The following is a 14,897-nucleotide window of genomic DNA, read 5'->3' on the forward strand; positions in this document are numbered from 1 at the left end:
TGCCCGGTGTTGTATTGTCCAGGTGGTCCAGCGACCAGTGGGGAGCGAACAGGTTCGTATCGGATGTAGACCTATTGTGTTCATCGTCAGGGTGCAGCGCGTCCACGTCCTTGCTGGAGAAGAGTTTAACTCTGGGTGTGACCCGACTCTCAAAGCGCTTAATCACAGCAGTTGTGAGTGTCACTGGGCGAGTGTAGTTGAGGAAGCTCACCCTACTCTTCTCGGGCATGGTGTGATTGTTGGCATTTTCAAGTGGGGGTGGGTAAATGCGTCTGCAGCAGTGAGAGATTGAAGATATCCTCGGCAACTCCAGTCCACTCTACAGTCCTCCCCGTCTCCGCCACCGTGTCCCGCATCTACACCCCTCCCGTCTCCGTCACCTTATCCCTCATCTACACCCCTCCCGTCTCCGTCACCTTATCCCCCATCTACACCCCTCCCCGCCCCTTCAATCGAAACGAATTGACTTTATTACTTCCATACTTCATATACATGAGAAGTAAAAATGTTTATGTTATGTCTAAATGTGGAATGTGCATTTTATAGCAATTTGTAATAAACATTGTGTACAACAGAACAGTGAATATAACTTAGAAATTCTGTTGTATCAGCGTGAATGAATCAGTCTGACGGCCTGACGGAAGACGCTCTCACGGAGCATGTTGGTCCTGTGTTTTTTTTTTGCTGTGCTACACGTTCTCGGATGGTAGCAGCTGGAACAGTTGGTTGTTGGGTTGACTCGGGTCCCCGATAATCCTTCATGCCCCTTTTACTCACCTGTCTCTGTAAATGTTCTGAATCCTGGGCAGTTGACATCTACAGATGCGCTGGGCTGTCCACACCGCTCTCTGAAGAGTCCTGTGATTGAGGGGATAAGGTTCCCATACCAGTCAGTGATGTATCCACTCAGGATGCTCCCTGTTGTGTCTCTGTGGAAAGTTCTAATGTTTTGATGACCCATACCAAACATTGTCTACTGTCTGAGGTGTAAGAGGCGCTGTTGTGCATTTTTCACCGCACAGCCGCTATGTACAGTCCGCATTAGGTCCTCGGTGATGTAAATGCCGAGGAACGTAAAGCTGGTCACCTCTCAACCGCAATTCCATTGATGGCAACAGAGCTCAGCCTGTCTCCAGTCCGCTATAGTCCACAAACAGCCCCTATGCTTTTGCGACATTGTGGGATCTACACCCCTCCACTTCTCTGGCATGCTCTCCCTCCCCGATGCCCAGTTCCCGTTTCCGGCCTCATCACCAGCAGCCCCACCGTCTCCGTTACTACCCTCTCGCATCCAAACGCTTCCCGCTCTGTGATCACAGGGAATTGTGGGGAGAATGAGGGAGAACTGACGTCCCGTGTTACACTTCCTCCTCACCATCTGATATCGATCTCTCGGGCTGAGCTTCTCTGCGTTTCCATGTGGACAGACCGGTCGTGTGGTTCAAAACGGTTTCCTGTCAGTAACTGCAACCTCACCACATCTTCAGTGCCCTCACTCTCCCCCTTTTCCTTCTGCGCTGCTTCCGGTCACACACACATACCATCTCTGAAACAGACACAGAATGCAAGACTAGAGGAACGCGGAAGTGCTGGGGATTGGTGAGAGGAGAGAGTGGTCAGAGAGAAAGGGATTCGCAGAGTTTCTGACCCCGTTACCGTATTATGGCAGAGAGCGAAGGGAACTTCACTGAGGGTCTGGCCCACGGATTGTGTGATTGGACGGTGCGGACGAAGCGCCACCTGGTGCCTGGCCGTTGAAGTGTGTGATGGGACGGTGTGGAGGGAGATTCACTCTGTGTCTGACCCCGGGAGTGTGTGATGGGACGTTGTGGAGGGCGATTCACTCTGTGTCTGACCCCAGGAGTGTGTGATGGGTCGGTGTGCAGGGAGGTGCACACTGGATTTGACCCTATTAAATATGTGATATTTCAGGGTGTAGGGACCTTAACACTGTGTCCGACACCGGGAGCGTATGATGGGGCCGTCTTGAGGAGCGTCACTCTGTCTCTGACCCCGGGAGGTGTGTTCGAGCTGTCAGATTTCCGTCAGGAGACAATTCTGTGGGAATGGGAGAGAGAGGGAAGAGAAAGGTGTGTTGAATGGATAGGGGAGATATTCCGAGACGGCCCAGTGAGGAGTGCAGTGAGGTGGAAAGGCAGAGGGATAGAGAGAGTAGAGAGACGGAACGAGCTGCGGAGGGAGAGAAAAGGACAATCAACGTGATAGCAGGCGTTAGAGAGAGGTCACGGAGATATAGGGAGAGGTAGATGGTTGAAAAAGTTATATAGGGACGGTGAGAAAGACAAGGGTGTGGGATGGAGGGAGAGGGAGTAGAGAAGGAGGGGTGGTTGTTGAAAACACTTCTGAATTTCTCTGAAGCTCCAGCTTCGTATGGCAAGACTCTATTTTTCCGTTTGCTTTGCTCCTTCCGGCTGTCTGCTGGGCTGACGTCACTACTGTTTATTTTTGTTGTTGCTGTCTTGACGAAGGGCCAGTCCGGGTAGCCGCTCGCCTTCAAGGCTTCTCTCAAATACCTGCGCTCCCTGACTTTAGCTGTAATATTGATGGGGTTCCACTCGGCCCGGTGATGTCGTGTTCTGATAACCCACAATTATGTTCTAATGGGTGATCAGAGTCAAACCGTAGATGGTGATCTGTCTGTGTTGGTTTCCTGTGAACTTCAATATCCAGATGTCCATTTCCTTTGATAAGGACTCCACAGTCTGAAAAAGGCAGTCCATTGTTCTCGACGCGTCCGTTGTAAATTTAACGTTTTCATCCACCGAGCTGATGTGTTCTGTGAAGGCTTGTGCGTCATGGAGTTTGAGGTTAACCCTATAACAATAACAGCACAGAAACAGGCCATCTCGTTCCTTCTAGTCCGTGCCGAACACTTAATCTCACCTAGTCCCAACGACCTGCACTCAGCCCATAACCCTCCATTCCTTTCCTGTCCATGTACCTATTGATTTTTTTATGACTAGCACCACCATCTTCATCTACCACTTCTACTGGAATCTCGCTCCACGGAGCTACCACTCTCTGTGTTCCCCCTCATGTTACCCCTAAACTTTTGCCCCCTAACTCTCAGCTCATGTCCTCTTGTTTGAATCCCCGCTACTCTCAATGGAAAAATCCTAACCACGTCAACTGTATCCCCCTCATAAATTTAAATACCTCTATCAAGTCCGTCCCCCCCTCAACCTTCTTCTCTCCAAAGAGTAAATTCCTAACTTATTCAACCTTTCCCTGTAACATAGGTGCAGAAACCCAGGTAACATTCTAGTAAATCTCGTTACTAACTATATTTTGTTGACATCTTTCCTATAATTCGGTGATCACAACTGTAACAATAGTCGAAATGGATTCTCTCTATTATTGACACAAATCCATCCGTGATCCCCTCCAATTCCACCTCCTTGCGCCTGTCCTCTCTCTACTCCCCTCCCTCCCCACTCCCCTCGCTTAAATTATTTCCTCTCTCTCCCGCTTATTCGAGAACTCTCCGCCTCCATCGTCATTCTCTCTCCTTTCCATGAGCCCCTGTTCACCCTTCCCGCTCTCCTTCTCGTCCCCTTCTGCTCTCCGTTCCTCACATTCCATCTCTCACTCTCTGTTTTCCCAGTTTGTTCGCCCTCTCTTTACTCCCTCTGATTTAAGACGGACCCCGAAAGTGTGTGATGAGATGGTGTGGAGGGAGATTCACTCTGTGTCTGAAAACGTGAGTGTGTGTGTGATGGGACGGTGTGGAGGGAGATTCACTCAGTGTCTAACCCCGGGAGTGTGTGATGGGACGAAGTGGAGGGAGATTCACTCAGTGTCTGACCCCGGGAGTGTGTGATGGGACGAAGTGGAGGGAGATTCACTCAGTGTCTGACCCCGGGAGTGTGTAATGGGACCAAGTGGAGGGAGAATCACTCTGTGTCTGACCCCGGGGTTATGTGGTGGGACGGAGTGGAGGGTGATTCACTCTGTGTCTGACCCCGGGAGTGTGTGATGGGACGGTGTGGAGGGAGATTCACTCAGTGTCTGACACCGGGAGTATTTGCAGGAACGGTGTGGAGGGAAATTCGTTCTGTGTCTGACCCTGGGAGTGTGTGAGAGGACGGCGTGGAAGAAGATTCAATCTGTGTCTGACCCCGGCAGAGTTTGCTGGAACGGTGTGGAGGGAGCATTACTCTGTGCCGGGCCCCGGGAGGGTGTGATGGGATGGAGTGGAGGGAGAGTCACTCTGTTCCCGACCCCAACTAAATCTGATGTAACAGTGTGGAGGGAGATTCACTCTGTGCCAGACCCCGGGAGTGTGTGATGGGACGGTGTTGAGGGAGATTCACTCTGTGTATGACACCGTGAATGTGTGATCGGACGGTGTGGAGGGAGATTCACTCTGTGTATGACACCGTGAGTGTGTGATGGGACGGCATGGAGGGATATTGACTGTGTGTCTGACCCGGGGAGAGTGTGATTTGACAGTGTGGAGGGAGATTCACTCTGTATTGGACCTGGGGAGTGTGTGATGCGACGGGTTGGAGGGAGATTAACTCTGTGTCTGACTCCGGGAGTGTGTGATGGGACGGTGTGGGCCTGCACCTCTTTTCCTCCGAACGCGTGACTCTTTATCCTGCACTCTGTGATTGATTTGCTTTGTTGTCCAGTAAAGTGACCTGTAACTGTGGATGCAACTTGGACCTCTCCTGTCTGTGATGTAGATAAATAATTGGGAGACAATGTAGATCGGTGGGTTTGTAGATTTGCAGATGGGCCGAAAGTAGGTGGCGTTGTGGAAAATATTCCAAATCATATGTCTAAGGAGTCGGCCATTCGGCCCATCGATTCTTCTCCGCCATTTCATCATGAGCTGATCTCATCTACCCTTTAGTTCCATTCCCCTGCCTTCTCAACATATCCTTTGATGTCCTGACTGCTCAGATACTTATCAATCTCTGCCTTAAATACACCGAATGACTTAGCCTCCACTTCCACCCGTGGTAAAAAATTCAAAAGATACACCACCCTCTGGCCAAAAAAAATCTCAATACCTGTTCTGACTGGGCGCCCGAGAATCCTCAAGTCGTGTCCTCTCGTACTAGACTCCTCCGCCATGGGAAACAACTTTGCCACATCCATGCCTTTCAGCATTCGATATGAGGTCCCGTGGTACAGTCCAAGAGCCGTCAAAGGTTCCTCATATGTTAACCCTCTCATTCCCGGAATCATTCTAGTGAATCTTCTCTGAACCTTCTCTAATGTCAGCACATCCTTTCTTAAATAAGGAGCCAAAACTGGGATATTCACTGGGATATGGATCAGTTACAGATATGGGTTGGAGAAAGAGCAGATTCAGATTAACCCAGTAAAATCGTAACGTTTTGTTCTTTGGTGTGCTAAATGCGAAGAGAAGTCACACTATTAAAGCCAACGCCCAGAGCAGTGGGATCTTGGGGCCCAGTGTCATTACTCGTGGCTACACAGTTTGATAGGATGATTGAGATGTCGAATGCCATGGTTGCCTTTATTAGTCGGGGCGTTATGTCAGCAAGTCAAGAGGTTATGCTGCAACATTATAATGCTCAGACTGGGCTGTATCAGGCAGATTGTGTCGAGTTCCGGTCATCACGTTATCGGAAGGATGCCGGGGCTTTGGAGAGCCTCCAGAGAGGGTCAACAGGACGCCGCCCGGTTTCGATGACGTGTGTTACACTTAAGCTGTTTTCCTTGGAGCTGCGGAAGAAGAGGGGAGATAGGACAGATTATCTGAGACACGGACAGAGTGGACTGACAGAACCTTTTTTCCACCTAAAGTAGAAATGTCTAGTACCAGAGGGAATGTACTCGGGAAAACACTGTGGGTCTGTTTTGTGCTGAACTGCTTGCTCTGTCTTCTCTCTGTGACAATAATAAACCAATTTCCAAAATTACCAGGCATAATGTCCTGAACACACAAAGCCTAGATTATCATCTCGGTTTTCTTCCGGGTTTTCCCACTTATCACTGACGTCCAACCAGCGGCCTCCGCCCTCTGTATTCTGTGGATTAGGATTCGAAATAGATAACTCACAGTGGATCCCATGCATCGCAAACTTGTGAATGAATCTCCCATGAGAGGGATGTTGTCAAAGGCCCGTCAGAAGTCAACTCTTTACCACTCACTAACATGCACTGTCGAACCAAGGTCACTTTGTAGGTCGACATTTAAGATTCCTGCCGTCACATCTGTGCTGCCCCTTTACATTTGACTTGGCAAAACTCACAACCTCACACTTACCCAGGTTAACCTCTTTCTCCCTTTTCCCCAACCACATTTACAACTGATCGATATCCCAGTGAATCTGTGGGCGATCTTCCACACAGTCCACAATGTCACCAAACTTTGGGCGATTCGCAAGATTACAACCCACCCAGCTCCATTTTCATCCTTGTCAATCCGATACGTCAAAAATACCAGAGGTCCCGGGCAGGTCACTGCGGAACACGATTAGTCTCAGACCACGAGCGAGAATAAGTTCCGTGCGCCACATCCTCTGGCTGGTGTGGGCAGGCCAACTCAAAGTCAAAAGCTTAGTATTCAAAATACATTTATCATCAAATCTTTACTCAAATATTTACCAATCTCTGAACAACTTACAACTAGGAAAAGTCAATCAGACATGAGACAGTCTTTGCCGAGTACAGGATTTGGGACTGTCAAATACGACGGCTGGAAAGTGGGTGAGATTGAGAGAGGCAGGAGAGGGTGATCATGGTGGAAGGAGAGAGCGCGGGTGGCGGGTGGAAGGGAATACCACCGGGGACACGGCTGAATTCACGCACACGCTGGATGGTCTCTCTGCAGCTGCGCATGAACAGGAGCCGAGACATAGACCGTGCCGTAAGATCTGCCTACTCTGCCTCGTTACGTCCGTCCTCGTCGCGATCGTTGCCGGGCTCTCGATCCATGGTGAGTCAAACAGGCTGCGCGTGGAGTCAGACAGCAATGAAACGGAGTGGATTCAGGTCACCACGTAAAATCTCACAGTGACGCTGACACAACCCGCACTTTTGACACCAACACGCTCATCACCGTGACACGGATACACCCCTCACCAACGCCCCCTTCATGCTGAATCCAACTCGCCAATCAACGTGACAACAATAGCACCCTTACAGAGACACGGCAACGGACACTGAAGCCTCGTGTCACCGATGGGTTTCAGTGAGATTCCCACTTCACCTTTTTGACATTCAGTGAGTCCAGGCCCAGAGCTATGAAATGTTCTTCATTCGACAAGCTTGAATTCATTTTGGTGATTCGCCTTTGAATTATCTCCAATGTCAAAACATCCATTCTTAAATACGGGGGGCCCACAGCTGCTCATAATACTCCACCTGAGGCCTCGCCAGGGCTTTATAAATGCTCAATATGAGATCCTTGCTTTTGTGCTCTAGTCCGCTCGAAATCAATGCTAGCGTTTTATTTTCCTTCCTCACCACAGACTCAACCAGCATATTCACCTTCAGAGAACTCTGCCTCTCCCGTTGTTAAAGGGTAGAGGGGCACCTGCAACTTCCGAGTCTCCGGAACCAGGGCAGAATCCAGTTCTTCTTGAAGAAACATGAGCAATGATCCACAATTTCTTCAGCTACCTCCTTCAGAACCCTGTGTGTAGATAATCTATTTAAAATGACTAATCTAACTTCAGACCTCTCAGTTTCTCAAGCACCTTCTCTAAACTTATGGCACCATTACTCACTTCTGCCCTCAGACAGTCTCGAAGCTCAAACCTACTGCTGTTGCCTTTCTCAGTAAATACTGAAGCAAAAATTTATTATGTTCCTTCACCATCTTCCTGTCGCCCATTACTATCATTTTCCAGTGGCCCAATATCTACTGTCGACTCTCTTTTATACGTTATGTATCCGAAGAATAATTTGATTTCCACTTTGATATATTTGGCTTTTGAACATTGCAGTTCCTTGACTCGATCCACAACGATTCTGCACCTAACGATCCTCTGTCAATTCCTTCCGATGGTTTAATTTTATTTTTCTTTTTACCAACAATGCCAAGCCGCTCTCTCAGCCTAAAAAAACTTGCTTTCTGCTACAAGGTAATACATAGCATAGAAGAAAATAATTAATAAATAAATAAATACATAAACAAACAAACAAACAAACAAATAAATATAAATTGACAGATAGATACATTTTTGTATACATATATAGAATAGATGATAAATCAAGCAGAACAGAAATTCGATATATTAACAAGTGAGGTAGTGTCCAAGGGTTCAGTATCCTTTTAGAAATCGGACGGCGGAGGGGGAGGAGCTGTTCCTGAACCACTGAGTGTGTGCATTCAGGCACCTGTTCCTCCTTCCTGATGGTGAGAAGTGGGCATACCTGGCTGCTGGAGGTCCTTAATAATGGGCGCTGCCTTTCTGGGAAAACGCTCACTAATACTGTCCTGGGTACTTTGTAAGCTGACAAGCCTCAGAAAATTCTGCTGCTACTTTCGGTCCTATACAGTAGCCCCTCCATACCAGACAGTGATGCAGCCTGTCAGAAAGCTCTCCAGGGTACAACTATAGACGTTTTTGATTGCAGCTGTTGACATACCCAATCCCTTCAAACTCCTAATATATTATAGCCGCTGTCTTGCCTTCTTCATAACCACTATGACATTTTGGGACCAGATGGATGCTCAAAGATCTTGACGCATAGGAACTGCTCGCTCTCTGCAGTTCTGAGCCCCTATGAATATTGGGATGAGTTCATTCGTCTTACCCTTCCTGAAGTCCAGAATAAGCTCTTTCGTCTTACTGACGATTGTCGCCTTGCCAGAAATCTGTCTGATTAACCAGAATGATCTTAAACTGAAATCTGAGTTCTGTGATGATAGTTGTCTTCTCAAAGGAGGTGAAAACATATGGGTGAATCAAGGAGAGTCAGTAAATACTTTGCCGGCTGATCGGTCCTGAGCCTGCAAGAGATTTAAGATGTGCATGGGGCCCGATGGGACTTGTCGGCGGGATTCAGTCATCGCGAGCAGTCGCTTGTTTTGAGGAGAGCCATCAAGAGGTTTAACAAGTGGGCGGACCCATTGCGATTTCTTTGCAGTCTTCCGTCATTAGGCAATTTGTGATTGCTAACAAAGAGTAGATAGAGTTAACCGGGGCGGCCGTTATGTGAGAGATCCAGTGTGAGAGTGCTGGACAAACCCGGGGTGCTGCGGTTCATTAATAATCCAGCTGATAAAGAGATCTAAACGTCGGCCCCTGCAACAACGCTTCAGGCACCGACAGATCTCTCAGCGTGACACTTACACCTACTTCACTGTGACACCAACACGTCCTTCACCATCACATCAGTGACGACGGTCACCTCTCACCGTGACAATAGCACACCCCTCACAGGAACACGGAAACAGTCTTTACTGTGACACTGACACGCTCCTCTCCATACCGAGGACACACCCCTCTGCAAGACACGGACACTGCCCTCAGCGTGACATCGACACGTCACTGACAAAGACATGGACACAACCCACAACGCGATACCCACACTTCCCTCACTGTACGACCGACCCACGAATTGCCGTGACACAGACACACACCTCACCATTTCTCTCAGTGTTACAGATCCGTCAGTCTCTGCTCGCCTCTGACCAAAAGTACCTGAGACTTTGGGAGCAACATCAGGAGATGAACAGGACCCAGTGCCAGTGTCCAGTACAAATCCACGAACCGAACTCAACCCTGGAATCCATGACATCAGAGAATTCCGGCTTTGAACTCTCCCAGAACACCTATCTAAAGAACGTTTCCGTCCCAAGCAACAACGTCTCCATCCTCGAACATACATTGTTTATCCTCGAAAGAAACATCTCCATCCTTGAAAACAACTTGTTCGTCCTGGAAAGCAACCTCTCGGTCATGAGCACCGATCTCTCTGATCAGCATCAAACGCAAACCGATCTCCGTCACAACTTCAGTCACCTCGAACTGAAGTGTAGAACTCTCAACGAAACCAAGGCTAAAATCTGCCAGCTGCTGAGCAGCAGAAAAGGTGAGAGAACATCCGCCATTCTCCCGCTCGTATACTCTGTGGCCGATCTCGGGAATGTGCAACGATTGGAGAGTCACTCCAGTGTGACTCCGGGTGTGTGTGATGAGACGGCGTGGGTGGAACGACACCCATTGTGCGACTCCAGGAGTGTATGGGCAGTGTGGAGGGCGTGCCACCTAGTGGCTTTACCCGGGAGTGCATGATACAGCGCCACAGCGGTAGCTTCTCTCAGCGTCTGGAATTGCGGCATAGGGAGTGTTTGACACCGGGAGTTTCTGTTAGAACCTGCGCTCTCTGTCTGACCACGAGTATGTGTGACTGGACAGTGTCGATAGAAATTCGGTCTGTGGCCGACCCGACAGTCTATAATGGAACCGTGTGGAGGGAGCTTCAGTCTGTGTGACCACGGGACTCTCAGATGGGACGGTGTGCAGAGAGCTTTACTCTGTGTGTCCGCGGGAGGGCGTGATGAGACGGTGACGAGGCAGTTTCACTCTGTCTAACCACGGGAGTGTGAGATGGGACGGTGACAGGGGTGTTGCGCTCTGTGGCTGAAACCGGTGTGTGTGTGATAGGAAGGTATGCAGTAAATGCCTGACCACTTGAGTGTGTCAGGGATAGTATGGTGGGAGATTCACTCTGTTTCGGACCCCAGCGTTGTCTGATAGGACGGTGTGGAGTGATCCTCTTTCTGTATCTGACTCTCAGCCGATTTAATGGACTATACGGAGTGAGATTCACTGTTCCTTGTTCCTGATTTCCAGAGAAAACGTGTTCCAAGTACTGGATCGGAATTGAAAGTCTGTGTTATTTCATTTCCACGTTTGAAAGTTCTTACGAGGGGGCGAAGAAACTCTGTTCTATCGCTGAGTCAAAGCTTCTTGAAATAAATACAAACGAGGAAGAGGTATGTGTCAGTTGGAAGGAAGATTTATCCACATCAGAGTGAAGCTCATTCCACACCGTCCAATCATAAATTCCCGGGGTCAGACATAGAATGAAACTCTCTCCACAACGTCCCATCACACATTTCAACTGTAGACAATGCTAAGTTCCCTCCACATCGCTCAATTACATACTCCGTGGGTCAGGCACAGAGTGAATATCCATCCACACCGTCCCATCACACACTAGCGGGGTCAGACAATGAGGGAATCTCCCTCCACACCGTCCCATCACGCAGTCCCGGGGTCAGGCAGAGGCACTCTCCCTCCACACCGTCCCATTACAGAATCCCGGGGTCAGACACAGAGTGAATCTCCCTCCACACCGTCCCAACACTCTTTACCGTCGTCAGACAAAGAGTGACGGTCCTTAAATTGTGCTCGATTCCAGTCATTAATGATAGCAATTTGATTTCACAGAAGTTTGTTAACAACGCTGTCCTCGGTGAAGAAAGTTCATACTGGATTGGAACATGCAAAGCGGGGTGAGATTTGGGGTCATGTCGGTGTTCCTAGTGAGATTGTGCTGTGGAATTAATTTTGGGGACAGACCCATGTCTGTGGGAGAGGTAGATAACGGAGAGCTTTTGGGGACTATTACAATTCAATGGTGGGTGTTGGGTCTTTGGGGATATTTCGGGGATAGAAACAGGCCTGACGGCAGAGAGGAAGGCAGTGGGAGTATTCTCTGGCCTAGCATCCCCGGAGGAAGAGACTGGGCAGTGCGATTGATTTGTTGATCGACGCTGTCGGTGGGAAGAATGTGGAAAGGGGGAGTATTTCAGGGACTGATGTAGGTCTGTGGGGGGAACATGCGTCGTTGAGAGTATTTGAGGACGGTCGCTGTGGAGAGAGAGTGGGGTAGAGCGTTTAATTTGGGACTAACACGGGTCTGTGGGGTGCAATTAGACAATACGGCTACTTTGGGAATCGTCACGGGCTTCCTGTGAGAAGGCGGACAGTTGGTTTATTCTGTGGGCTGACTTTGACTGTTGGAAGGGAGTGGGAAGTGAGAGTGTTTTGGTGATTGACACAGGTCTTGTCGGGAGAAGGTTTGACAGTGGGATCATATTAGGGACAGGTACGGGTCTGGTGGGTGAAAGTAGGAAGTGTAAGTATTTTCGGGGCAGACACACGTCCATTGGAAAGGGAGTGCGTCACTGGGAGTATTTTTGGAAATGAGTCAGGGCTGTATGCAGAGTGGAGCAGTAGGATTAGTTTGGGGACTGACACGGTTCAGTGGGTAGAGAGTGGGGCTATGGGAGTATCTTCGGGGCGGACCCGGGGTCGTGGGGAGAGGCTGAGTCTCTGGGAGTAATTTGAGGACTGACAGGGTGCGCTGGGGAGAAGTTGTTTTTGTGGGTTTGTTTTGGGGGACTTGCACAGCTCTGTGTGTAGTGCGTTGTACAAGGGATTAATCGGGGACTGACACAGGGTTGCGGAGAATGAGTCAGTTGGAGTATTTTGGAAACTGAAACAGGTGTTTGGGGAGAGACTGGGCCAGTGGGGATCTTTTGTGGACAGACAGCGGTCGGTGAGGCGAAATTGAGTCAGTAGGTGTATTTTCGGGACTATCACAGGACAGCCTGCTAGAGTTGTGTTCTCCCTTTTGAAACTCTTTACCCTTCCTTAATAGGAAAGTGGCCTCTAACGTCGTGTACAAGGTGACCTCTGGAAAGTTCGAATGCAGTGAATGTAAATCCAGTTGGCTTGGCAGTTGCACAAATGATCAGCACCGTTTCATCTGTGAGAAGTCTGCACCTTTGCGTCCGGATATTCCTGAAAAGATCCGGGATCTCTGTCGAAATGCCATGGAGGGGACTTAAATCTAGTGACATCATTCTCTTACCCTATTTCTATCTCTCTCCCAGACTTTGACAAACCCATCCTCTCTTCCCGTCGGCCCTGCCCTGTTACTCTCTCTCTCTCTCCCTGTGGCACTGTTACTCGGCATCTCGCTCTCTCTTTCCACTCTTACATCCAAACTCGCTGTCTCTCATAACTCCACCCCTGCCATCTCCTTCTATTTCATCCCCATTTTGTCTTCCCACACATTCTTGCCTCCCGCTCCCAGTATCAGACTAAAAAGGATGTTTTCCACCTGACTCATTATCTGTGTCGTTTCCGCCCTGAGCTTTGTATCTTTGCATGATCAGTACGTCGCAATAATGCGAAATTAATGTAAGATGCAAAAAGATAATAAATACTGCAAAAATGTCGAGGCGGTGCTCATACATTCAAAAAATATGATACCAGATGGGCAGAAGGTGTTCCTGAATCTTTGAGCTTTATTTTTCCGGTGCCTCTGCCCCAATGGTAGAAATGAACAGGGAGCTTTTCCCTGGGTGAGCGGCCTCAGTGATGGATGCCGCCTTGTCGAGGCATCGCATCTTGACGATGTGCTCGATGCTGCGGAAGGCTGTGACCGTCATGGAGCTGGTTGAGTCACCGCCCCTCTGACGCCTCTGGGGAACTTGTTGCGTTGCAGCCTCGATACCAGGCGGCGGTGTAATAATTCCCAGCGATCACTTGCTGGTCTACAATGAAAGACAGAATCCTCTCAAACTGCTCACGTTGTAGTTCCTTCTGCAACGAGAGATCTATGGTGGTGATGGGAAGTGTAGAGTGTGGTCTGGAATACACTGTAACTCAGACTCGAAATAAACAGGACGACAGTAAAGGCATCTAAAGTTTCTGTTACAAAGAATAGTTCTTGAAATGGATCTCCTACCTTTGAGCACTGAGTGCTCAGCACGCGGACGATAATGACAGACTTTTCATGAAGCAATGTTGAGGGGCAATAATTGTCAGTCTGAGCCTTAAAGGGAAAGTGACATCTCATCTCATTTTGGGGAATGGGCATTCCGGCATTTTGATGCTTGGCGCTGTCCAGTCTTGTACATGACATCTTCTCCGTGTTTGCATGAATATGTTGGTCCCAGGACAGATCCACTGAGACGCTGACACCCGGAAACACTGGAATCTAAAATCAGAACATGAGATATAGGAGCACCGAGTCCGCTGCGACATTTCATCATGTCTGATCCAGGTCCCCCTCAGCCCCAATCTCCTGCCTTTTCACCGTATTCCTTCATGCCCTGTGTAATCAAGAATCTATCAAACTCTCACTTCAATACACCTACTGTCGGCTTCCACAACCGGCTGTGTAATCCATTCCACAGATTTACCAGACATTTCTCCCGTTCTCCGTTCTAAAAGGACGGATCTCCATTGCGATGTGGGTCCACCGGTCTCGCCACGGGGAACCTTCTCTCCACATCTACTCTGTCGAAGCCTTTGATTATTCGATCGATTTTAACAACAACCCTCTCCCCGCCGCCCCCTCATTCTTCTGATTTTCAGCCATCAAACGCTCCAGATCTGATAAGCGTTTCGATCCCGGAATCATTCCCGTGATCTTCCTTTCAACCCTTTGCAATGCAAGCTCATCTGGCCTGTGTAGATAAGGGATCCGGAACCGCTTATAGTATTGCCAAGTCAGACCTCACCAGTGCTTTATAATGTCTCAACGCTACATCTTAATTTTCATAATCTAATCATCTCGACAAGAATGCGAATATTGCATTTGTTTTCCTCGCCAGCGACTCCACCTGGAAATGATCCTTTAGGGAATTCTGGACGATGTCTATCAGATACCTTTGCACATCAGATGTTTGAATTTTTTCACCATTTATTAAACAATCTGTGCCTTTATTCCTTCCACCAAAAGGCATGGTCGTACACATCCCGACACTGTGATCCACCCGCCGCTTCTTTGCCCATTCGCTCAATCTCTTTGAACCCTTCTGTAGCCTCTCTGGTTCCTCGACCCGACCTGTCGATCGGTGACGTCACTGCCGATCTGCGCTGACTGAGGTTTCCCGATGAGGATGTCCATCACCCAGTTAC

The sequence above is a fragment of the Hypanus sabinus genome, unplaced genomic scaffold (genome assembly GCF_030144855.1).
Source record: "Hypanus sabinus isolate sHypSab1 unplaced genomic scaffold, sHypSab1.hap1 scaffold_573, whole genome shotgun sequence".
In the NCBI taxonomy this organism is placed as follows: Eukaryota; Metazoa; Chordata; class Chondrichthyes; order Myliobatiformes; family Dasyatidae; genus Hypanus; species Hypanus sabinus.